The following is a 27187-nucleotide window of genomic DNA, read 5'->3' as shown; positions in this document are numbered from 1 at the left end:
AATAAATCTAATCGGTAGTTTCCACTGTTCTTGATGCAATATAATGTTTTGCATTGTTTTGGTTAAAGGTGATTTCAGGTGATTAAAGGCCTCTTCATTTACATTTCTGAATTTTTGAGATGAGGATTGGTTATTCATATTATTTGTTTTTTTTTGGGGGGGGATTACTGTTCTCATCTTGAGTGTCATTTTCAGTGTTTTGGTCAAAGTAATCTTCGACCTTCTTCAGATGTATCTTGTCGAACTCAGGAATACTATCTCTATTCAAAATTCTGTTCAAATTTCTGAGTTCAAAAATTTGGTAGAGACCGCAGAGGTCAAATTTTTAAAATTTTGACCCCAATTTTGACCTCTTAAAATTTATTGTTTTGGGCTCAAATCAAATAAAAAAAGTTTGATCCATGTCCTAGTAACCTACATCTAAAATTTCAAGTGTTTAGTTTTCGAAGGTCAAATCGTTGAACTCTGACCCCTTTACAGCCAAATTTCTGGCCGAAAACCGGTTAAAAAGATTTTTCCAAATCTCAATATTCCTTGTCAAATCTCGAGTCTGTAGACTGAAAATTAATAGAGTAGTTTGGAACAGAAATGTACACACACAGACAGACAATTTCACTTTTACAGATATACTAGCATGGGTGCCCAGCGTTGCCCGGGTATTTGGTGTATGCTGAGCAAAAAAAAAACAAAAAAAAAACGGTCAATTTTTTTAACATTGACCCCTATTATGACCCCTTAAAATTTATGCTTTTAGGCTTAAATCGAGTTATTAAGTTAGATCCATGTCTAAGGAACCTATATCAAAAATGTCAAGTGTTTAGACCCAAAATTGTCGGAGGAGTTTGGTAGAGTTCTAAAAGATCAAATCTTTGAACTTTGACCCCCTTAACAGCCAAATGTCTGGCCAAAAACTGATCACATAGATTTTCCCAAATCTCAGTACCTTGTATATCAAATTTCGAGTCTGTAGACTAAAAATTGACAGAGTTATTGCGTAGGGAAACGTACACAGACACACAGACATACAAACAGACAGACACGTTCACTTTTATAGATATACTAGCATGGGTGCCCGGCGTTGTCCGGGTGTTTAGAGGTGTATGCTGAGCAAAAAAAAAAAAAGGTAAATTTTTTTAACTTTGACCCCTATTAGACCCCTTAAAATTGATTGTTTTGATCTCAAGTCGACTTATTAAGTTAGATCCATGTCCAAGGAACCTATATCTAAAATTTCAAGTGTTTAGACCAAAAATTGTCGGAGGAGTTTGGTAGGATTCTCAAAAATCAAATCGTTGAACTTTGACCCCTTAATCGCCAAATTTCTGGCCGAAATCCAGTCACATCGATTTTCCCAAATCTCAGTACCCTGTATATCAAATTTCGAGTCTGTAGACTAAAAATTGACAGAGTTATTGCGTAGGGAAATGTACACAGACACACACACACACACAGACACTTTCACTTTTATAGATATACTAGAATGGGTTCCCGGCGTTACCCGGGTGTTTGCAGGTGTATGCTGAGCCAAAAAAAAAAATGGTAATTTTTTTAGCTTTGACCCCTATTATGACCCCTTAATATTTATTGTTTTGGGCTCAAATCAAGTTAATAAGTTAAATCCATGTCCAAGGAACCAATATCTAAAATGTCAAGTGTTTAGACCCAAAATTGTCGGAGGAGTTTGGTAGAGTTCTCAAAAGTCAAATCGTTGAACTTTGACCACTTATCAGCGAAATTTCTGGCCGAAACCCGATCATATCGATTCTCCCAAATCTCAGTACCGTGTATATCAAATATCGAGTCTGTAGACTAAAAATTGATAGAGTTATTGCGTAGGGAAATGTACACACACACACACACACACACAGACACTTTCACTTTTATAGATATATAGACTAGCATTTCAGCCCGGCATTGCCCAGGTGTTTGAAGGTATGCTGAGCAAAAAAACAAACAAAAAAACGGTCAATTTTTTTAGCTTTGACCCCTATTATGATCCCTTCACATTTATTGTTTTGGGCTCAAATCAAGTTATTAAGTTAGATCCATGTCTAAGGAACCTATATCTAAAATTTCAAGTGTTTAGACCAAAAATTGTTGGAGGAGTTTAGTAGAGTTCTCAAAAGTCCAATCATTGAACTTTGACCCCTTAATCGCCAAATTTCTGGCCGAAATCCGGTCACATCGATTTTCCCAAATCTTAGTACCCTATATATCAAATTCCGAGTCTGTAGACTTAAAATTGACAAAGTTATTGCATATGGAAATGTACACACACACACGCACACACACACTTTCACTTTTATAGATATATATACTAGCATGGGTGCCCGGCGTTGCCCGGATGTTTTGAGGTGTATGCTGAGCAAAAAAAAAAAGAAAGAAATAAAAACGGTAAATTTTTTTTAACTTTGACCCCTATTATGACCCCCTAAAATTGATTGTTTTGTGCTCAAATCAAGTTATTAAGTTAGATTCATGTTCAAGGAATCTATATCTAAAATTTCAAGTGTTTAGACCCAAAATTGTCGGAGGAGTTTGGTAGAATTCTCAAGGGGCAAATCGTTGAACTTTGACCCCTTAACAGCCAAATTTTTGGCCGAAAACCAATCTCATAGATTTTCCCAAATCTCAATACTCTGTATATCAAATTACGAGTCTGTAGACTTAAAATTGACAGAGTTATTGCGTAGGGAAATGTACACAGACACACACACAGACACACAGATACACACAGACACGTTCACTTTTATAGATAGATAGATAGATAGATAGATAGATTTGACTTAAAAAGAAAACTCCAAAAACAGAAAATAGAGATAAATTTTTATGATGTACATACCTGTCATGTAACAAATATGTCATATTCCAAAAATCACATAAATTGATCAAATAGCCTTTTTTTTAACTAAGAAAATCAAATTTTATGAAAAGTGAGATGGTGACCCGGAGTCGCCATTTTGTTTAAGAATATGTTAAAATTCAAGAGCAACAACTCAATTCAACTACCAAGATTTTGTTTGTATTTAAAATAATTCAAACTTTTTAATCACTAAAAATCATCAATTTTGATTTTCTTAGTTAAAAAAAATTGATCAATTCACATAATTTTTGGAATATGACATCTTCATTTTCAGACGAGTATGTACATCATAAAATTTTTCTGTATTTTTTATTCATATAATTAAGTCGAATTCTAAATAAAAACCCATTTTTTTTTATTCTTACAAAAACGTACTTCTACATGCATATCACACATTCTTTTGCAAATTTCACGTGGTTTGCAATTCTCAGTTTCCAAAAAATTGACGACAAATCTTTGGAACACTATTTGATTTTGAGTAGCCTCAAAACAATTATTAATGCAATGATTGAAATAATTTTACTATAAACCAATTCTATAGAGTTTAAATTCATGGTAAACTTTTATTTTTGTATTTTTATACTCTACACAAAGAAATTTGCTTATCTATTACAAATGGAGGTTTGGTATCTGCCCGTTTGAAGCCAAACTGTACTATAACATTTATTAAAGTACTACTATACTATCATTCAATGTTCAATTCAATGGGGATGGGGTATGTATTCTGTTCTGTTATCATTAAAACATCCTCCCAAGCATTGCCATCTCCTTTTGGGGCAGGAGCAGAATGTCAACGAGAAATTGTTATAATCAATTATTCATTGGCAGACTCAACACTTGTGAATGGAGTGAAAGCATATTTTTTTAGTTTATTCAATGGGTTGTGGCAGAGGGTCGAGAGTGGGATGAATATACTAATTAACCGTACAACTAATAAAGAAGACACACAGCAAAAACGTAAAATGAAAAAGAATGACAAATAGATGATCGGTTGAAGATGATGTATATCAAGTTTTATTTTTACCAAAAATGGGGTATAATGTATGGCAATGTATATAGGATCAGATGGAGTGAGAACAGGTGTCTTGCGACGTTGAGATTCTTGGGACCTTGAGGTAGGAACTAGTAGCTGAACATGAGCGGGCACTGGAACAGGTAGCTGGACGTCAATGGGTGATGTCAGTTGGCACTGGAGCATGTAGCTGGAAATCAGTGGTCTGCAGGAGCCAGTAAGTGATCAAGAAACCCAATCAATTAATAAGAGGTTCTCTGTTTTACGTATGTGTGTGGTCTGATCTTCATTCTTTGTCACTGCTTTTTCCATGTGGCTGTTTCTTACATCGTCTAGTGGCTGTGATCAGCTGTTTTTCAGACAAATAAATTCATGCATGGAGACGCAAGAAGACTTGTTGGCAATTTTAAATGTTTTATTGGAGAGAAAGATTCGTTCACAAGGGGAGAGACCAAAAAATTTTTCCTTTAAAGAGATAGTCTAAAATTAGTTCCTTCTTACTTAATTTTCTAACTTAGCTTAAAAAAGGTTGATGAACGGACAGGTCTTGAGCAAATTTCTCTTAGATTTCTACATTGTAAGCATGTGTAGATTGGCTGCTTTCTCACTGCAAACTATTTCAAAACTGTGTCAAACACGTGGTACAATTTCTATCTCATAATTCGACACTTGCTTCTAGTGTGCTTTGTCTAGGGAGTTGATCCTTTGACTCTTATCAACTCATTTGTTGGTGCACTGAGTCTATTCCCATTCACCATCAGGCTGTCCTGACATGTACTTAATGAAACACTCTCAAAATTCATACTAATTAGTATAATCTCTACCTACTGGAGTAGGGTCCCAATATATAACACTTTGTAATGTTGACACACTTGTTAGCAGAGACATTTTTTATTTCTCCAAATCTGGTTGGGTCTGGCTTTCGATTCTTTTGATCAATTATGTGCATCAAGTATTTAATTGTTGCTGAAAAGAAAAGCTTGCATTTAACAATGCTTGGTTTAAAGCTGGATTCTTTAATTTTATTAAATACCATTTCTACATGTCCACTATGTTAGTCTCGACTTTCGTATTTTTGTCAAAATAACCTCAAAATCTGTAAAACTCAAGTCACTCAACATGTCATCCATTATTTGTTGAAATTTGTAAAACAAATTGCATTTGTATAAACCTGTGCATGTTTTGTAATCTTAATAAACAAATATATGCAATATCTATGTTGGTCACAAAAAGGCGAGAAACACACACATAGACACACAAGAAATTGTCATATGGCAGCATAATCCCTGGATTTGGTAGAGGCCATCTTTAGAGCATCTTTGTGTATAGCCAAGAACCACACCGACATTTAATATGAATTGGGGTAAAAACTTATTGTTTTAATGGATGAAGAAAATGAACAGATATACATATATACGAAACAGGCATGCATAATAAAATAAGATAAAATGAAACTTTGAAATAATAGAAGAATCTTAAAACGATCATCTGTGTTTGTCATTCTTCTTTACTTGTTACCATAACCTCTTTGCCTTGTGTCTACTTTATTAGTGGCCCTGTCGGTGGGGCATTAGAATACGCTGACTGCCCCCCTGCAGAGGGTAAAAGTCCCTCAATGGGGGTCCTGGATATGACATTAAACTAATCCAGTGGTGAGGCCCCAGCTTGTGGGCTTTGGGGAGTGTGGAGCCACCCTTTAATTACCATTGCTCGCAGATCCACTCTGACCCGGAGTGGTAGTACCTGTTAGGGTCCCAACTATGGGTTAAATAGAAACCGACGTGAAAACAACAAATATATTCTATTAAAAAAAATTTTCTTTAAAATCTTTGGATTCGGCATTAAATAACCCGAAAAGGGTTGATATGCCATAAAACAAAACCAACCAACCAACTTTATTAGTTGTACAGTCGATTGACATCGTCATGCCTCTTGGCCCTCTGCAACAAGTGGTGACTTCAACATGATACTTAGACACAGGCAAACGGTTGGTAGAGAAGATGATGAAAAGGCCAGCATAATCCTTGAACAGGCAGCAGCAGGTGAAGAAATGCTAGTGTGCTTAGACTTGACCCACCATTGACCATTGAAAATCTCAACAAACAGCCCAGAACTAACACTGAGCTCTCGATTTCATACTGGATGTAAAATAAAGTTAAGCTCAGCAAGCATCAACAACACCCTTCAAGGCCTACTGACTCTCTATGACAACAAATGTGACATTCAAACTTTCACGGACATTTATTAAGCACCATCAAATCCACAAACAACAACTATGGAAGAAGTTGCAGTAGTTCACGACGAGTTAAGCTGTAACATGCACACTGAAAAACTTAACAAATGGACGTTCGATGATTCAATCTACACCCAAATGACCCAATCACTTTGTACAACGCGCTCCGACACCAATACAGACTTACTTGTACTTGACCCTTTAGACTCACTTGCAAACCTTGCACAACTGACTTCGACCATATTGTACCTCCTGTTAATCCATGTGAGTAATCTCCCCTGAAGACTCTCCCAGCCAGTGGAACAGCTTCCAGCCGGATGTGGTACAACTGCCATTACTGTAAATAGATGTAGCTAGAAGGAGCATGAATAAAAGATATTCTCTCCGTATCTGTTGTTGAAGTTGGTTATTTCACGTGTTAATATTCTTCTTTAACAGTCTGTGATTTTCTAATTAACATTGGTAGCAGAGTAAAACAAAGCTATGGCTTCAAAATTCATTCCACTGCCCGTCTTGGTTAAAAACAAATACAGCACATGGAAGAAAGAGATGCAAATATGGGAGATGGTTACATCACTTGAGAAAACGAAACACGCCCTAATAGTCTTTCTCTCTTTTGAAGGAAAACCTTGAGAAACTGTTTTGGAGTTAGATGTTGTAACATTAAATTCTGAAGATGGAGTAATGAGCTTATACGAAAATTGGATACATTATTTTTAGAAGACATAAACCAGTCTGCATTTTTTGCTTACGAGACTTTTAAAGGATACCGGAGACAGAAACTTTGGCCGACATGTTGCTAAGTTGAAAAATTTTAACATCATCCTCACAAACCTATACTTATATTCAGGGCATTAAAGAGTGCCTTCCTTTGCCCAGAAAATGAAAGGCTAGTAAAGACTACAGTCGGCGAGTTAATGCTGTCTTCAATGTCAGGATAGTTAAAAAAGATTATGCACAGACAGCCTTCTGACGCGTCATCTATGAACTCCACCTGTTGTGGTAAAGGAGGAAGATGTTATCACCTATGCAGAGAAGAAAAAAGAAATCTAGCAAGGTTTACTATGGTTGCTCTTTACACCGACGTGACTTGCGATGAGAAAAAACAAACTGAGATGGAAGACGTGGTAACAGTAACAAAGCATGCTCCATTGACAAAACAAAAAAGATAAACCCGTTAAAACCTGAAGGCAACACCACTGTATGTTTTAAGTGTGGCTGCAAGTTCCATTAGTCTTACGACTGTTCTTACGTCGGTGGCGTTAGAGATTAACACAAGGGCAGCAAACACAAGAGTTATCTTTCCCTGGCCAACATCATGCTTATGAGTCAGCAAAAATGCGATGCAAATGGCAACACACTTTTAGGTTGTACACTCGGTTGAGCTGTCCTAGATAGTGGTGCATCTGGTACGTTTGTAGAAAAAAAAAATGGTCTGAATGCTTTTTTGAAATATTAACCGATGCACAGAAAAAAAAAGTAATTGTGAGAGACAGAGTGAAAACTTTTAAATTTGGCAAGGGAAACATGCTTTCCAGCCAACTACAATATGGTCGTCTTCAAGTCCAATATAAACAAGTTCTTGATGAGCCATTCCCCTTAAGTAATCCAATTTACCAAATTTACACTTCTAACGATTACTATGATATTATCCCTTTGACTACTGTACAATCATTGACCCTTACCCTCGAGTGGCTTCTGGGCCTTGATAAGTGGTGATTCCTTTGTAAAAAAAAAAAAGAAAATAAGCTGAACTCCTGCGACAATGTCACACTACCATGTGTTATTGCAGACATAAAAGCCCCAATCATCACTGACATTGTGGACTCTGACATTCAACTTCATCTAAGTAAAGACGCAATGAAAAGAGCTGAGACTTGTCTCAATTTTGAGCATGACTGTGTAACCATGTCTAAAAAGAAAATTCCATTGTTATGCATGTCGTCTGGTCATTGTCACATCCCTATTGCAAAACCCCTACCAGATAAAGGTAAGCTCAAACACATATTTTTTACTAAAGCAATTTCTTCTAAGAACAAGTCAGAAAAGTTAAAATTGCCACTTAATTATTTAGATAATTTAGTAATCCTAGTAATAAGAAATTGTGTGATTTAGTTAGAAATGTAGGAATAATATATTCCAAATTTATAAAAATTTTTCTGAATTCCTGTGAAGTATGTATCTACAATAAAAAGATTGAACCTAGACCTATAGTTAGATTCCCATTAGCATAATATTTTAATGAAACTGTTGTGATGGATATTAAAGAAATCCATCGTAACAAAGTACTGCACCTGATTGATCATGCAACTAGAAATAGTATTGGCATCAGGATCCCTAGTAAAGAGAGTTCTGACATCATCAGTGCGATATTTAAGCATTGGATAGCATATTTTGGGAGTCCATGATCTATTTTAACTGATAATGGCAGAGAATTTTACAACCAATCATTATGGGATATGGCACAGAATTTGAATTATTGTTGTTCAGACTACTGCTGCTGAAAGTCCATGGAGTAATGGCTTAAATGAATGCCACAATGGGATACTAGGAGAAATGGTAAAAAAGACCCTAGAGGATACAAACTGTAGTTTTGAAACAGCACTAGCATGGGCCATAAGAGCTAAAAATATGCTTCGCAGTGCCCACAGATTCAGTCCTAATCAACTTGTTTTCCATAGGAATCCCAATTTGCCCTCCATTTTGAATGACAGATTTCCTGCATTAGAAGGTGTTTCTACCAGTGAGTAACCTCAATGCCATACATGCAGCTAGAAAGCAATTCATAATGTGTGAGTCTTCTGAAAAATTACGACGTCCACTTTGTCATAAAGTTAGAACTGATATAACTCAATCATATAAAAATGGTGATGTGTTTTACAAGAGAAATCTCTATTATGGATGGCTTGGTCCAGGAACTGTTATAGGTTGGGAGCACAAGCAGGTACTTTTCAAACATGAAGGCACACATGCAAGAGTGCACCCATGTCGTTTAGAGTCTCATCCATAATCTTATCAAAGTTCCTCCACAAATGAGTCACTAACTGAACTAACTGAACCTACTACTTCACAAAAATGAACCCAAAGGATCTTCAAATATATCAATGTTTGATGAGAACGATATTAACAAAGAATCAGGAACCTTAAACGATCATGTTGCACAACATCAAACTGTGAATGAGAGACATGTACTACCAAAACAAAATCCCATCAAAAAACAATGTTTCCCAAACCAGGACAATCTATTCAATGCAAACTTGCCAATGATGAGGACTCAGAATGGCAAACATTGAATGTCATAAGTAGGGTAGGCAAAGCCATGGGTAAAAACAAATATTTAATGAATGTGACTATGGAACAAGGTGAACCATTTTGGCTGGACTTTGATAATGGAGTATTGGAATGGAAAGAAAATGAAGTAAGATCAATAAATGAGAATGGAGTCTCCTCTGGTGATGAGCAACACATAATGATTTCCTCTTCTAATCATAACCTGAAAGCAGCAAGAAAAAACTGGGTTGAAAATAAAGTTTACACCAAAGTGCCTAACCAAGGCCAACCCAAGATATCAACAAGGTGGGTTTATACAAATAAAACCTTCAATGGGAAACAAGTTTATAAAGCTAGACATTTCAACAATATAAGGAATGATTCTCCAACATGCTCTAAAGAAAGTCTATGTATATCCTTGGCCATAATAGTATCTAACTATTGGGTGTGTTAGTCCATGGACATAAAAACAGCATTTTCACAGAGTAAAGAGTTAGACTGATTGGTCTATTTGGATTTTCCTAAAGAAACCGATGTGCCGCCAGAATATATTTGGAAGCTCTCCAAGTGTGTATATGGTTTGACGGATGCATCAGGCTCCTGCTACCTGACACTCAAGGAGGAATTGTTGAAGTTAGGAGCAGTGATTTCTAAATATGACTAAGCTATATTTACATGGAACTTTGGAAATAAATTGCATGGTATAATTGCTGCTCATGTTTTTGTTTTTTTGGCTTTGCAGGTTCAGAGATCTTTCAAAGCAGAGTTATGGACAGAATTTGTCACTTGTTCAAGGTCAAATCTGAAGAAGTTTCAGAGTTCAAGTATATAGAATTAAGCATAAAGAAAAACAGGAATGATGTAAAATTTGGACAGGGTGAATATGTCAAGAAGCTGAAATGCATCCCACTAGAAGCAGGCAGGAATTTGAAAGATGCAATATCTTTAACAAAAATTACTGAAACCAGGCAACTGATCGGCCAACTTAATTGGTTAGCAACCCAAATCAGACCTGATTTTATGACGTCAGTGAGTTAAGTTCAATGCTAAAATAGGAAAATGTAGAATGCTTAAAACAAGTTAACAAGATGATAAAAAAAGCAAAATCTCTTATTTGGGAATCTTGAACATCTAAAAAGTATTGCATATAGCGATGCCTCCTTTGGTAATTTAACAGATGGAGGTTCACAGGGAGGTTATATAACCTTCTTGGTTGGTTATATGCCCACTGCTTGGCAGTCTAAGAGTCGTCAAAAGTATTTTAGCTACTGAAACTGTAGCTATGGTTGACATGCATTTTTTATAGAAAGTTGTTGTTAGAAGTATTACAACTGAAAGACAATATTGGCAACATCAAGATCTTCTGCAAAACAGATAATTCCTATCTCTATGATTCATTACATTCCTCAATCCAAATTTTGGATAAGAGACTCTGCATAGAGATGGCTATTTTGAGAGAAATGCTTGACAGAAAAGAAATTGCAGAGATCTCTTGGGTACCAACTGATGTACAAATTGCTGATTCCTTGACAAAGAAAGGAGTGCTATCACTCAAGATTCTTAAGTTCATATCCGAACCAAAGGAATCATCTGTATAATGTAAATACCCTCCCCATTTTTTTTTTTCAGATTATATGAAGCTTAACTGAAAAGAAGAAAAAAAAATGGAAGCACTGTTAATCCATGTGAATAATCTCCCCTGAAGACTCTCCCAACTGGTGAAGCAGCTTTTAGTCAGAAGTGGTACATCTGCCATTACTGTAAATAGATGTAGCTTGTATTCTTCTTTAACAGTCTGTGATTTTTCAATTAGCACCACCAATTGTGACAGTTCACTTTAAACACAAATAACGCAATCAACCAGTGCAAACTCACTTGCACTCATCTTTGGACTCTGCAGATGCATATGCAGACTAAGAACTCAAACAATCGTTCAGACCCACTTGCACTCATCATTCCGATGACCCTAGCAGATATTCGCACACATCTGCAGAAATCTTTGATACAACTGTTCGCCACACTGTTCGTGTTTGTAATCGATAATGACCAATTAATAAGAGAGAGGGCTTTATCATGGTATGCCAGTAAACACTCCCATGTTTGTAAACAAAAGCACGTCATCGGCTGAAACTTGACACTCCCAGGAATACACGATGACCATGTGTGCTAAAACTAGCAACAATTGTTTTCAAGCAACAAAGAAAAAACAAAGGACTATTATTTTAATTCTAGATGAAAATAAATACAGTTAATAAACACCAAAGACATTTTTAACTGCAGGTAATATGGTGTAAAATTAATTATAGTCATTTGTTGCTATGCAACACCATCAGTGGTCATGGAACCTGTAGCATGAATGGATCTCTATAAAGTTAGTGGCTTTTACAGCAAATCTTCAGTTCAGCTCAGGAGTTAGGAACACTCCTATCCTTACTTGAATCTCATCAAGTTGATGTTCCTAGTTGCCGTGGGGACCAGGGGCGGTAGAATGCAATACACATTCCACTCTCTACTGCTGCCTGCCTCCTGGGACCTCCCCTCATAGGCTGCCATTCCAGTTTCTGAATCTGCTTCAACTTCAGTTCACTTCAAGTGACTCCAGCTCACCCTTGCAGTTTCCACTGACTCCAGCTTACTCCTGCAGCGATTCTCCAGCAGCTTCCAGTTCACTCCAACAGATTTCATCAACTCCAGTGGCTCACTGGCATCCGGCTACCAGTTCCAGTGCCCACTGATGTCCAGCTACCCATACCAGTGCCAACTGACGTCCGGCTACCAGTTTCCAGCATTAGACTCCGTCTATGCATTTCAGATCAACGTGAAGCACATCATCCTACCTCAGGGATGCAAGATTATCAACCCAGCGAGATGCTCATTCTCGCTCCAGTTGATCCTGATATTCATTGTTGTACATTTTACCTTTGTCTTGGTAAACAATAAAACACAATTTCCTATCGTTTTTAACCGAACATCTGTATTTGTCATACTTCTTTGCTATTGCTGTCACTTTCTTTGTCCCGCGTCTACTTTATTAGTTGTATGGTCGATTGGCACCTCCAAGCCTTTTTGCAGCAAATCTTTCACTTGGGACAGGAGTAATTAAAAGACAGCATAAATAAAAAAGAGGAATCATTTGATGTTACACCAGTCGTCTAATAATCGTGACCTAAATTTTCCAAGACCAGAAATTTGGGGTAGCTTTGGTATACTAACAACCAAACTAAAATTGATCATGATATGGTCCCCGTTTTCCATGCGATTATAGCTTTTTAGAACAATTAACCAAAACATTTTTTTTCACTAACCATAAAATCACATGTAATCACAACAAAAATAAACCCTATTCCCAAGAAAAGAGCACAAGATTTACCTCCTTTAACATAAAAAAAATAAAAATAAAAATGGTTAACTGCCCTAAAACTCTAAGATGGCCTAGAAATGGGTGGATTATTTTGCTTTAAAATTCCAACTATTTCCTTTCTTCTTTCCGTCAAGTTTTTTTTAGTGTGTTCACACCTTAAAAAAATGTAGAATCTTATTTTGGGAGGGAAAGGGTCATTTAGTGGAAGGTGTCAATCTACAATAAATCTGAAAATCTTAATCCATAAGATTATGAAGAATTAAAAAGCAGCAACTTAGTTATAAAAATGTTACGGAGCGGCGAAGAAGAAACTCCGTCGTATATGTTAGCTAAAAGTAAATTTTGTCTTTTGTGTTCGTAAACATTAATTTTTGACCGCACCCCTAATTTTTGACCGCACCCTTAGAACTGAAAATCCTGAGTTAAAAAAGAAGAAAAAAAAAAAAAAAAAAAAAAAAACTGTTAAAGATCGTGAAAGATTTGTTCCCCCTTTCCGCCAGGCGAGGAGTAAATGTTTAAAAAAAGTATTTATGCAACAACCCATCAACTCATATGTACGAGCGGCGCGCGCACGCGCGCGCGCGCACACACACACACACACACACACACACACACACACACATACACACACACATTCTCTCTCTCTCTCTCTCTCTCTCTCTCTCTCTCTCTTTCTTTCGTCGTATTTTTCTATTTATTCATCAGATGATTATCAAAAACAAACAAAAATTAAAAAAAGGAGGGACCTGAACGAGAATCACCCCCACCCATATATTAGTGTCCAATCTATAATAATCAACTGAAAAAAATAGCAAAAAACCGAAAGTCGTTCTTAACATGGGGAGGTTGGGAGCATTTATTCCGAAAGCCGTTCTTCGGGAGGGGGGTGGGTGATTCTCGCTCAGGTTCGCCAAAAAAAAGAGTCAATATTTAAATATTTATGTGTGTGTGGGGGGGTGCTTAGTTTCTAATGTAATGTTCTAGTAAATCGATCACCTATTTTAGACCCACCTGAGGTTTTTAGGCCAAATTTTGCGAATTTAACCTTTTTTTTTTTTTTTTTTTTTTTTAAGCAGTTTAACCTTTTTTTGAATTTCGCCAAATTTGCCCTTTCCCGATTATTTTATACACATGTTTATGGTTATTTTCGAGTTTCGTCACCCGACATTTACGAAATTTTCTCTTTTTTTTTTTGCGAATTATTTTTTTTTAATACGCAATCTTTAAATTTTGTCACGCCACTTTTACGATTTTTAAATTACCAGGAAAACTCTTTGGTATACTTACGTGTGTGCACAGTTTCTAATACAATATAAATCGATCCTCTGTATTGAAATTGCTTGACGAGAACACACACATCCCTTTTACATAAAGGATTTTTTGGATTTATCAATCTAAGAGCATGCGCGAAAATAAACATGGTGACCAGTGAAAACAATACAGAATATAGACCCGAATACCTCTAAAAAATCAACTTTTTAAAGGTAAGTCTTTAGTTGGTACTAAAGTGCATATTGTCCATTCATTATTGCTCTTGGATTGATTGGATCATGTGAAAAATTCTTCAATTATAAGCAAGCCCCCTCATTGGCTGATTAACTACCCATTGTTTAGATCAATTAGATTGGTCAAAATTTTAACGATTTTAGCGATGGGTTTGGTGGGCTTTTGAATGCCCTTTCCTTTTTCAGGCAGTTCCAGACAAGCAGCCGAAGAAGAAATATGGAAAACTCTCTCTGGATATGAGGCATTTAGGCGCCTCTATCCTTCGTCTCCTTGAGACTTTATTTTGAAGCCTAAAGGATTAGGCTAAGTTATTATTATATGTCTCCCAAAGACTTTTTAAGACCAGAATTATTGACCTGTCATTAATGATTTTTCCTTTAAATGAACATTCTTTATGAATTACTGTGATGTTGACTCTAGTCGAGAACTGAATCTTTCATCAGAAGGCATCATACCAACCTCTTCAAACGGCTGCAATTAATCTGATCTTTGAATAGTGCTGAACTCGAATTCCAGTTCCTGCTGAAGATAAAGGACTATTACCTTTCGAGGTGTTACCAGTTCTATTTAGAGGCAAAATAGGCGTTTCCTTTATTTCAACGAAGAACGAATAAAATTTGTGTCGAATTTTAGAAGTATGCTTTGTTGTGATTGTTGTTAATTTTTTGCCGCTGTCTTGGAGCAAAAACAGATGAGAAGAAATATCTCACAATGAACGGTATAAACCAATTATTAATAAACTTAATTTAACATCAATTTGTTCTCTAAAAAAGAAATTAACTGAACAATGAATACCATTTTTTACAAATCATAAGTGTACATTGTCTGATTGTTTTCTTTTACGGATCGGGCTGGAATAATAATGTTATTATTTAGAAACCCATTCTTAACATGAAAAGGAGGGGGGCTTTTAAAAACTTTTCTGTACTTTAACCTAACAATTTAATAACCAAAAGATACTGTAAATATTGAATGTAACGTGAAAATCCTATCAAAAAGATAGCATGAACTGCTGGAATGTATCACGTTTTATGGTCAAAGGGAAAATTATTCCCAACTCGCATTTAGGTAAAAATTCACTTTCGTATAATTCATTTCAAAACAAGTATCGCAAAAACGAAAACAAATAACATCTACACAAAACGCGATACATTCCAGCAGTCGTGCAAGGAAGCCTAATGGTAGAGGTTTACGCTTCTGTCCGTGGGCTCCCAATTTCGAATCTCGTTTGTCATGGTCTGAAGGCAGTGGAAAGAAAACTGAGACCCCAAAGTGGACGTGAGTCAAATAGGGGACATAAGTCTATGGCAGAAGTGGGAAAGAAAAAACAAGCAAAAAAGGGAATCAGTCAGGATTTGCGTGTCAGTGAGGAAAGCGATGTCTTTGTTTTCTTGGCTAAGAATGAATGGCAATAAAGCGAGATGATACCTTAAAAAGGAAAAAATGTTATGCGGTTGACTCTGAGTTAGCCATGAAGAGCAATGAACGTTTCTCCCCTTTTTTTTGCTGAGCTCCAAAAAGAAAAAGAATGGAGAAGATAATGAAGCTTTAAAAAAGAGTATTGTATGACTCTTTTAATATTCCTCTACCCATAGCACAACCTACTCAGAGAGTAGTATCTTCTACTCCAGGTCAGAGAGGACCAGTTTCACCACCAGCTCCACCCCCTCAAACGATGTTGAGGAGAAAAAGTACAAGGGTGAAAAGAAAAGTTAACCGACTGAGTCCTAGACCTAAAAACAAACGGTATTAAGCAAAATTCTGCAACGAGAAATTGGCTTGTGGAGATAGGTAACCAATCCGGAACATTCTATATAAGGAACCAAGTCACTGGTTTTCACTGGGCCCTTGTAAAAAAACAGAGACTCCCCCCTGAGCATTAACACACTGTATTTGTCTCTATGTAAATATGTAAATAAACTTCTCTTTCAGTATTCAAACCACAGTGTATATTTATTTATTCCTTTCACGGAATACTTTGTCTTTGATTGTCCAAATAATAGGCCACCTTAGGACATATCAATTTTATATTGAATTTTTTTTTTCCTGCTTTTTTGAATGCTCGCTTCTCACTAGAGACTCTGGAAAATTCGATAGAGGATTAAATTTGCTTACACTCGACCGGATTGGAAACTAGCCGTGTAGCCGTCCCTGGTGGTAAATTCCCTTACCCTTTTTTAAGCCGGGTGCACACATTAACACTAAGTCCGTGTGCGGGAGTTAAAATTACTGCTGTGCATTTAAACCCAGACCAAGGCTGTGACACATTAGTTTCAGCCATTCTGATGAGTCGTAGACGACGAAACACGTGTCAGTGTATAATTATATTTTTAAAATAATACATATGGCGCTCTTGATTTGGGTGTACCAAATTCGTCAAAGAGAAAATTATCCCCAACTCGCATTTAGGTAAAAATGCACTTATGTATAATTCATTTCAAAACAAGTATCGCAAAAACAAATAACATCTACATAAAACGCAATACATTCCAGCAATTTTAATGGTAGAGGTTTACGCTTCTGTTCATGGGGTCCCGATTTCGAATCTCACTAGATTCAACCACTCTGATGAGTCATAGACGACGAAACATATGTCAGTGGATAATTATATTTTAAAAATTATATATATATATATATATATATATATATATACACACAGGGTGTCCACAAAGTCTGGCTACATTATGTAGCCAGACTTTGTGAACACCCTGTGTGTGTGTATATATATATATATATATATATATATATATATATATATATATATATATATATAAGTGAACGTGTGTGTGTACATTTCTCTACGCAATAACTCTGTCAATTTTTAGTCTACAGACTCGAAATTTGATATACAGGGTACTGAGATTTGGGAAAATCGATGTGACTGGATTTCGGCCAGAAATTTGGTGATTAAGGGGTCAAAGTACAACGATTTGATTTTTGAGAATCCTACCAAACTCCTCCGACAATTTTTGGTCTAAACACTTGAAATTTTAGATATAGGTTCCTTGGACATGGATCTAAGTTAATAACTTGATTTGAGCCCAAAACAATAAATTTTAAGGGATCATAATAGGGGTCAAAGTTAAAAAAATTGACCGTTTTTTTTTTTTTTAACCAACATACACCTCCAAATACCCGTGCAATGCCGGGCTGAAATGCTATTTTATAGGCATGTATGTTTCCACGTACATTGTGTATATATTTGTATGTGCGTATATGGTTGTGTGTATATATGTTGATATATATTTTTATATATATATGTGTATTTATGTATATATATGTATATGTATATATATGTGTGTATATATTTATATGTGTATGTATGTGTGCGTATATGCGCGTGTATTGGCATGTGTATTCACTCTTAACTGCCTAAAACAATTCATTGTCGAATGTATGTTTGGACTTACTGTGGCCACTGCGAGCGTTCAAAGATGAACTCTTACCAAACAGATGTGACACGTTCACTAACCCTTTCTCTACCTCCTCGCTCTCTCTCTCTCTCTCCATCTCCCTCCCATCAATTCATATACTCCAGTGTATAGCTAAACAATTTTAATAAAAAAAGCCAAATCTTAAAACCTAAAATTGAAATTCCTCCCCCTTCTCCCCTTACCCTCCCTTTTATCACCCCCTCTCTATACCACTGTATCTTCACCCACGCCTAGCTGAATTTACTTCCCCCTCACACACACTACAATCTAATGTATTTTAAACTTCAAAACTTAATTATTGTCCATCTCCGCCCCCCCCCTTATTTTCTCTTCCCTTCTTTTTTGTTTTTTTTTCTGTCGTATTTCTTTTAAAATCGTTCTTCCAAATAATAACAGCCATTTCTGTAAGGTCTGACGAGGCTGCTGGATCGTAAATATGGTCCGGCAACCGAAACATATGTAACTGAACAGATAAAACGGTAATAAAAAATAAAACGCATATTTGCTCTGCAATAGTATTGAGCATTCTCTTCAGGTTTTACTAATTACCATTTTTGCCAAATTATATATATATATATATATATATATATATATATATATATATATATAGAGAGAGAGAGAGAGAGAGAGAGATTATGCATATATATATGTATATATAATCTATCTATATATATATATTTATATATACATATATATATATATATATATTAAAAGAGAGAGAGATTATATATATGCATATATAGAGAGATTATATATATATAGATTATACATATATATATATATATATATATATATATATTAAAAGAGAGAGATGATATATATATTATATAGAGAGAGAGATTATATACATATATATCATATATAAGGGAGATAGAGAAAGAGATAGATAGATAGATAGATAGATAGATAGATAGATAGATAGATAGAGACAGATATCTGAACAATAAGATGAGATAAATCACAGATTAATTAATCTTGTAGTTTACAATTTTATAAAATATTGTTGCGAGGAAATATTTTTATATAAGGCAATCCCAGCTAAATAATGTAGCTCAATATACAAGATAGAGCAAAGTAAGAATTGTAGCATTTAAAATGAAATGTTGTGAAGTAAAAAATATAGAATTTTTAAATAAGAAATTTATTGCTTGAAACAATTAATACATTTAAACAATGATTTTTTTGGTGTGTGTGTGTGTGTGTGTGTGTGGACTTAAAAGACTAGGAATAAAAGTCACATAGAACTTTATTTTATCATCAGATCAATAAGGACGAAAATGAGAAGAGAGTAGTAAATAACCTGTTTCGGCCATGGCATTTCGAAGCTAAATTTTTCTCATTAGAAGAGAATGCTCGCTTTTCTTCTTTTCTGATGAGAAACATTCAGTTTCGAAATGCCATGGTCTGAACAGGTTATTTCCTACTCTCTTCTCATTTTTGTCCTTATTGATCTGATGATAAAATAAAGTTCTATGCAGCTTTTATTCCTCATCTTTTTAATCTAATTTATGAATGTAGAGCTTTTACTATTTTGATACATTTGTTTTTATTAAAGACTAGTCGACCGCCTGGCATTGCCCAGTCTTACAATACGCTTAAACATGATATTTTAATTTATGCAGATTGCGTATGTATTATTATAGAATCAATCCTCCATTGATTATTATATATTATGAGAAATAATTTTCCCGGGGGCTAATTTAAAAAAAAAAAAATGGAAAAATAATAATGATAATGTCATTCATCAAATTCCGCCTATGTTTAATATTTAAACTTGCCGATGAATACCTTGGAAAAGTCACTTCTGATTAATGTTTAGTTTTAAAATATGAAAATGAAGAAATGATTTGCAGTGATTTTAAATGGTGCCTCTTCTTTTATCGTAAATTGAACTCATTAATAGGAAAAAATTAAAATAAAATGGTGAGGTACACCTTGTTGAGACACTTGTAGTCTGTCTAAACTGTACGAACGAACTGACTAAACCAAGATGGCCGACTCCTATTTATATCACCACAAGCAAGGGAGGTAACCATGTAACTGAAGCAAGGGAGGTAACCAATGTCTACATTAACATTGCTGCTGTCCTCAAGTGAATAATTTATTTCTGATTTAACAAGTCCCTTAGAAGCTCAGACGAAGCTCCTGCCTTGGTCAAACAATCAGAGACCTGATCACAACCCTTGATCCATTCTATCTGTATCTCTCCTCTACTCTTCATTTCCTTCAGCCTTGCTACATCTATTCTCAATCGTCGATCGCTTACCAGATTGTTGGAATTCAATGTCTCCACAAGTGATGCATTATCTGTCTTGCAGAGAACGTCTGGCAATTTAGATAACTGAAATACCTCTTGTATCATAACCGCAGTCAAAACACCAGCATCAGCTCCCTCATTCAGAGCAAGAGTCTCTGAGGCCAATGGGCTTTTTGTCACTCTGTCCAATTTCTTTGACGCCCAACACATGGGGGCCATTTTGTCAGTACTTCCTCCAATAAAGACAACAAAACCACCCTGTGAAGATCCATCTTCCAGACTGGCATAAGAGGCATCAGTATAACACAAAATGTGTAAATCTGAGGGCTTTCCCAATTTTGGAAATGTTATAGAACCCTTCTTGGATTTCAATTTTGATAAGGCTTTATTCGCCTCAAATAAGGCTTTTACTTTGGGATGCTTTCCAGTGTTGCTCATTTTACACACATCAAAAGCTATATCAGGGCGTGTTTGAGTTGAAACCCACATCATCTGACCTGCAAGTCTCTTCAACTCATGCTTTTCTTCTTCATTCAGTTCATCATTTTTCCTCAGTATCCTCCCTTTGCTTATTTCTATTGGAGATATGGAAGATACATATAGATCTTGTTCTACAGTGATCCCATTTTCCTGTTGATTAACATTCAGTCCAACATATTTGAATGTTCCACTTTCATGAGATCCCACCTTAAATTTTTCTTTCAATGTTGCAATCACATCCCTTTCAAACTCTGTGTTTCCACAGAAAACAAAATCATCCACGTGCATAGCAAGAATTCCAGTCAAATTTCCTTTAATATCATGCCACAAAAACAATGCATTATCATAAGCACTTGCTACTCCTTTTAATTCAATCAAAGCCTGAGTAACTCTCTTGTACCATGCCCGTGGAGCATCATTCAATCCATAGATGCATCTTTTTAATTTCCACACTTGAGATTTAGGACAAACATCAGATGGTGGCCTCAGGTACACATCTCTCTCTAAAATACCACCTTGCAAAAAGGCTGAGGTAAAATCTATGGTCTGCAGCATCCAATTCTTTATTGATGCGGTTAGCATGACCATTCGCATAGCTTCACGGCTACATGTTGGGGAGTCCGTTTTCAGATTACTATTTTCTTCATAGCCTCGTGCTACAAGGCGAGCTTTCATTGTTTTCTGATTATCCTTGAATTTTTCAGTAATCACCCATCTTGTGGATATTGTTTTTTGACCTGTGTATGGCACACATTCAAATACTTCATAGGTGTTCATGTTTTTTATTTCTTTATGCTTGGCATCCATTACAGCTTTCGACTGCTCTTGTTCAGCGGTGAGCAGGACTACATTTTCCTGTTCAGTATATTGGGGCACTTCTCTCCAATGATCAATATGATTCCAGTTGATACAAACTTGATCCTCGTTTTCATCCTCAGGTTCTATATTGATCCAATGACTATATTTGCCAGTTGATTTAGGCTGTACTGACATAACCTTTCCTTTCTTCCACTCCCCACTTCCATTTATTTTATAAGTTATGGTCTTATTTCGGCCAGGTTTTTCAGTCTTATCTCTTAAACTGGTAGAACTATCAACAACTTCTTCTCTGTCTATATCTTCACTTTCTACCACTTGATTCTGCAACTCCTCCTCCTCAACTGAAAGGTATTCATTCTTCCCTTCTGTAGTGTTTCCCAGCATTTCAGCTTTTTTTGTTCTTTTTTCGTTGTTTTTATTCACTTTCATCAATTGGCACGGATGCATCCTATAAAATGCTTCGCCATGTCTGATTAAGACAAACTGGCCTTCTCTGCCTAACACTTTTGCTGGACCACGCCATCCTTTAAAACCCTGCCTCCGATAATAGATTTGGTCTCCGGTAGCATAATCTTCATCAGCATAAGTTCTGACATTAGACCTGAGAGCTCTCCTAATTCTCTCACTGGACTCAGCTTCCAAAAAGTTTCTCCTTGCACTATGGAGAGCATTTAAATTTTTTCTCACCATGTCACTTGTAGTAGAGGACTCCATAGCAGGTAACTGGTCTGTCAGAATTGAGGGTGTATTTACATTGAAACCGAATACAAGTTCATTTGGACTGTGTCCAGAGTAATTGAGGAGGGCATTTTTTGCACAAATAGCCCATGCCAAGGCAATTTCAGGTTCACACTTCTCATCGTCAATTGTTTTTTTCATTGCCTCAGCAACTATCAAATTATGACGTTCTACAGTACCGTTGCTGAATGGACTTTCTGCGGCAGTAGTACAGGTCTCTATGTTGAGTTTTTCATTCATCTGTCTATAGTGTTCGTTGTTGAATTCACCCCCATTATCACTCAGAAAACGAACAGGAGATCCGAAATAGGTAATCCACATCATAAAGATGTTTTTGATGATCTCCTCCTTCTTCTTTGTTTTGATCAATGTTGCCGCTGAATACCTGGTAGCGGCATCAATGAGATGTAGTATCCACACCTCATTGTGGATGAACTCTTTCAAATCCATGCAAACTGTGTGATTAAATCTATTGCCAAGAGGCAATCCCACAACCGGTCGCAGTGGAGCTTTTTTAAATCTAAGGCAAATTTGACAGTTTTCACAAACCTCCTCAATCGCCTTTATAAATTCCTTGTCATTGAATTTGCCACTTTTTTTAACCAAGGAAACAAGTTTTTCCTTCGAGGCATGAGCAAACTGTCGATGAAGTTTTTCTGCTTTTTTTTTTTTTCTGTGAAAGAACACTGACCAAAATTCTGAACATGTAATACAATGTTCTTAGTACCACTATGATCCAACAACTTATTTGTTAAGGGGAGACAATAGTGCCCTGAAGTTGTGGTCTTTAGTTCAATACATTTATCAAAAATCCAGCACATATCTTTCCGGAAATCTAGCACTATTCCTGCTGTCTTCATTGATTTGTGACTTAATAGAAGAGGCAAGTCGTTTTTCACAATATCTGCTTCGATATAAACTCTTATACCTCCGAGTGTAACCGGAAATTTAGCAACTTTAATTGCTGTGACAGCCACTCCATCACCAAAACAAAAACTCCGGTCTGAGTTCGTATACTTCACTAGTTGCAGGTCACTTTCATTTAAAGTATCTAAATAAACATCAAGCCACACTTCGCCAGCCAGTGTGCGAGTACAAGCAGAATCCAAGACTGCCATTCACAATGTTTCCTTTACAAGATTTGAGATTTTTTCATTTGTACTGTTCAAATAAATATTTTCTTGAATGAACAACGTAATGTGTATTTGTTCTGTCGCTTCCGTAAACCTGGGCGTATTTCTAGGACACTCTCTAATTAGATGGTTCGGAGACTGACATTTGTAACACAACAACACGTTTCCACTTCGGTCACATGGATTAGATTGTCCTCGACGAAAACGCCTTTTGTTGTTACCCGGTTTAGAATAATTATAGTTGACGATTTCGGGCTCTGATTTCACTGCCGGTACATTTTCATCACGATAAATGTCACCAAATACTTTCTTTATCGATTCCTTCATGTTTTGATACGTCAAAACAGAACACGTTGTCCGCGCTAATTTTTCGTTCTCTTCCGATATGTTAACCGCGTTCAAAACAAGAAAAGCTTGCACTCCTTCCGGTAGAATAATGTAGAATTTTTTTAATCTTTGGTACAAAAACTCATAACGAACAAGAAAGTCATTTATACTGGTACCTGACGATCTTTTATAAGTGTAAAATTCCTTAAAAGTCATGTAAGCGCACGTGTGTTCATTCTTTAAATATATGTCATCCAGTTTCTTTATTAAGATCTTCAAGCCATCTCGTCCGCCGATGTCACTTGTTGGCAATTCACGGACACATTCTCTAATATTCGGTGGTAGCGTCAAAAACACTGCTGGCCCTTTTTTTTCCTCAGAAAGATCCGTGAACAACGACCACATTTCAACGTCTTGTTTCCAGTTCTCGTAAACATCCTCCCCCTCCAACAATGGAGGTTGTTTGTTTGAAGTTGCCATATCCGATATCCGATCTGTCTAGTGCTACAGACAAGCTGTACAAAAAAAAAATTTTTTTTTTTTTTTTTCGTTTTGTCGCACACAGAGGGATATCTCTGCTACCATTTGTTGAGACACTTGTAGTCTGTCTAAACTGTACGAACGAACTGACTAAACCAAGATGGCCGACTCCTATTTATATCACCACAAGCAAGGGAGGTAACCATGTAACTGAAGCAAGGGAGGTAACCAATGTCTACATTAACACACCTAGGCTTGAAAGGGGATTATTCGATCTGTAGTAAAATGTTTTACCACTGAGCTATATCTCCAGATGACAATAAATCTGTTTTTAAGAAGAAATTTTTTTGCTGAGATTTTATTATTTCCCTTGGCCGGTGTAACATAAAATATTCCTCTGTAAAAATTCTTCTTTTTTATCTATAAGAGAGAAAGACTATTTCTGAGATCGGATTTTTTCGATTTTCGATACTTATTGGGTGAATTTCTGTGCAAAACATATCTGAGGGTAATGCCGGTGAAACTACTCAGGTATTTTTTGTAGGCAACAGTGATCTTCTTGGGTGATGGCTTGTCACTCTCCACTATCTGCCTCACCTTGTGTCACATCTTTCCGCGGTGAGAAGGAAGGGTGGGTGAGGGAGAAAAAAATTGTTTCAATCTCGGCCCAGACAAGTGTGTTACTAAGGAATGTAGAATATGTTGCTTTTTATTGAACTGATTTCATGGAAGAAAAGAAAACTATTATTTCGTAATTTATTAAGATAGAACGTAATTTTAAAACTTATATTTGTCACAAAAAAAATGTGCAGGTTTTGAAAGTTTGCATTAATAAAAAGGTAAATTTTTACTTGGTTTTCACCTTAACATTTTCTTTTAAAATAACGACTTCTTAAAGTTTTCAAGCACGCTGAAAACGAATATCACATTTAAATTTTCCGCAAATAAGTAGTTTTCTGGATATTAAGCAATGTAATTCCTTATGTTATATGAGATTTCTCTCACCAGGTTTTTGCCTCTGGCAGAATGGAAGAAAACCAAACAGAAATTACAACAAGCTCACCTTAAAACTTCAACGTGTAAATTTTATTAAAGTAAAAAAGGTCCAAGTTGCAAAAGATGTGTCATCTTCAGCTATCTGCCACTATGGGCTAGTAACGATCCCGAAGGAAATACTAGTTCGTTTTCGATAAATGCTGGGTAGAATTCCTGCTGACAAAATAGTGCGCAGGTTAGCGATGTAGAGGTGTCTTCCAAGATGGATACTGCTAGCTGGGCATATAGGAGGAGTCCTTGTAGAATCAGTCAAATGGGGACAAGGCAGGTCAAACCGTTGACCTTAAATTTGTCTTGACAGACATTAAATTGTAGCACAAGCGTGCAAATATAAATTCGCCCTACTTAAGGGCATTAGTAATTGCAATTATAATATTCTGCTCCATGTTTAGGCATTTAAAACGTCTCAAAGCAACAAAGTATTTTCGCTGCCTCAATTCGAGTGAGAATCCACGTGTGTCCAACGCTACGTCTTTTTGGATTCTGATCTGAAAAGGGAATTTGCCGCCGAGAACATTCTCGGCAGTTAGTTATAACATGCAATTTGATTGGTTAAAATAAATCCGTGGGCGGAGAAACCGTCCAATAAAAAGCTTGCTTATTTTTGCAGAATTTCTTACAGTTCAATAGTGGTGGCCATTGTTTTACGCGCAAGTGCGCACATATTTTTGGCGGGCACCAAAAATTTACCAAAACAAGACTCTGAAGATTTCAGAGTCGAGTCCAAATTAATTCTGTAGTACTTTTGATGGCTTCAAAATTAAAATAACCTTTTTCCTAATTTTTTTTTTCTCACTAAAAAGTTAAAAACTGTAGGCAACTTTTTCCGTAAGCTAGTTTATTTTTATTTTTTAAGATATAATTATAATTTGCACCTTTGAGGGATAAGAATTAAAATAAATAAGAAAACACAAGAATTATTAGTTGTTTTTATATTAAAATTTGAGAATTTTTTCATCTCCAAAAAGTTTTTGATAAGTAAAAATGTTTGTATTTTTCAGCATCATTAAATCTATACGATCGATCCAGTCCGATTTGTAGCTTTTCGTAATTAATTAAATTAATGTCCTGGGTTTGCATTACTGTACACATAGATTCGAAAAAGTTGTCAAAAAAACAAACAAATATATAACAAATAAATGTTATCAAAGGCAAAATAAGTTACTTTTCTACCTAACTAGATATGCTTTTAGTGTTTTTATTTAATGTAACATTTTATTCAGCTCGAAAAACATAGTGTTTACCGATGGATTGGAAAATTTAAAATGGCGCCCGATTCTCTCTTTGACACGGTAAGTTTGGGAAAATGAGTTAAAAATAAAAACCATGCAAAATACTGTTAAAACCCCACCGAATATATGTCAGCTTATGTCACGGTAGCATATATTGAGCGAGTTTCTAACCGTATTTTGTCTAGTTTTTTATTTATTTATTTATTTATAACTCCTTTTCCCAAACTTACCGTGTCAAAGAGAGAGTCGGGCGGCCGGGCGGCGGGCGCTATTTTAAATTTTTCAATACATCGGTAAGCACTATGTTTGTCGAGCTGAATAAACATGATACATTAAATAAAAACACTAAAAAGTATCCAGTTAAGTAGAAAGGTATTAGTGCACTTATTGATCCGTGCTGAAATAATAACGTTATTGTTTAAAAAGCCATTCTTAACATGGGGAGGGGAGGGTGTTTTGTAACTATTCTATACTTTAACCTTACAATTGAATGAAAAAACATATGATAAAACTTTAAGTAAACTTGGAAACACGATTTAAAAAATAGCGCGGATCAGTAAGTGCACTCACTAGCACCAGTAGAAAAAGTAACTTATATTGCCTTTGATAACATTTATTTTGTTATATTTGTTTTTTGATAACTTTTTCGAATCTATGTGTACAGTAATAAAAACACTCTATTTTACGAGGACTTAATATTTTGTTTTTCTAATTTTCATATTAGAAGAAAAAAAAGAAGAAAAAAATGGCCCATCATTATTATTTTTGGAGAAAAATAAAAGAACCCTGAAGTCAGGGAAAGATAATGGACGAATCATACCTAAAAACACACATTTTCTTTAGAAAAAAAAACAAAAAAACTCAATATTAAATTAGATTTAAAAATAAATATTAAATTACATATTTTAAACTTTTACTTTCTTACGGAATCTTAAATTGTAGCGTAATTTTAAAACTACAAATAAAATAACTGTAAAGAATGACGT

The 27187-nt window shown here is 35.7% G+C and overlaps 1 protein-coding gene across 1 annotated transcript in view; it reads left to right on the top strand.

The window, feature by feature from the left end:
• The first annotated feature begins 14074 nt into the window (after positions 1-14074).
• Positions 14075-27187, top strand: part of LOC145258992 (glycine receptor subunit alphaZ1-like) — a 441610-nt gene continuing 428497 nt past the window's right edge. Inside the window, exon 1 of the mRNA XM_080116658.1 lies at positions 14075-14223. The gene's annotated coding sequence lies outside the window, so the exon portion shown is untranslated. The remainder of the gene's footprint in view (positions 14224-27187) is intronic.

The sequence above is a fragment of the Euprymna scolopes genome, chromosome 3, assembly GCF_053919585.1.
Source record: "Euprymna scolopes isolate OS-2025 chromosome 3, ASM5391958v1, whole genome shotgun sequence".
Classification (NCBI taxonomy): Eukaryota; Metazoa; Mollusca; class Cephalopoda; order Sepiida; family Sepiolidae; genus Euprymna; species Euprymna scolopes.
This window is presented reverse-complemented; position numbering and strand designations above follow the sequence as displayed.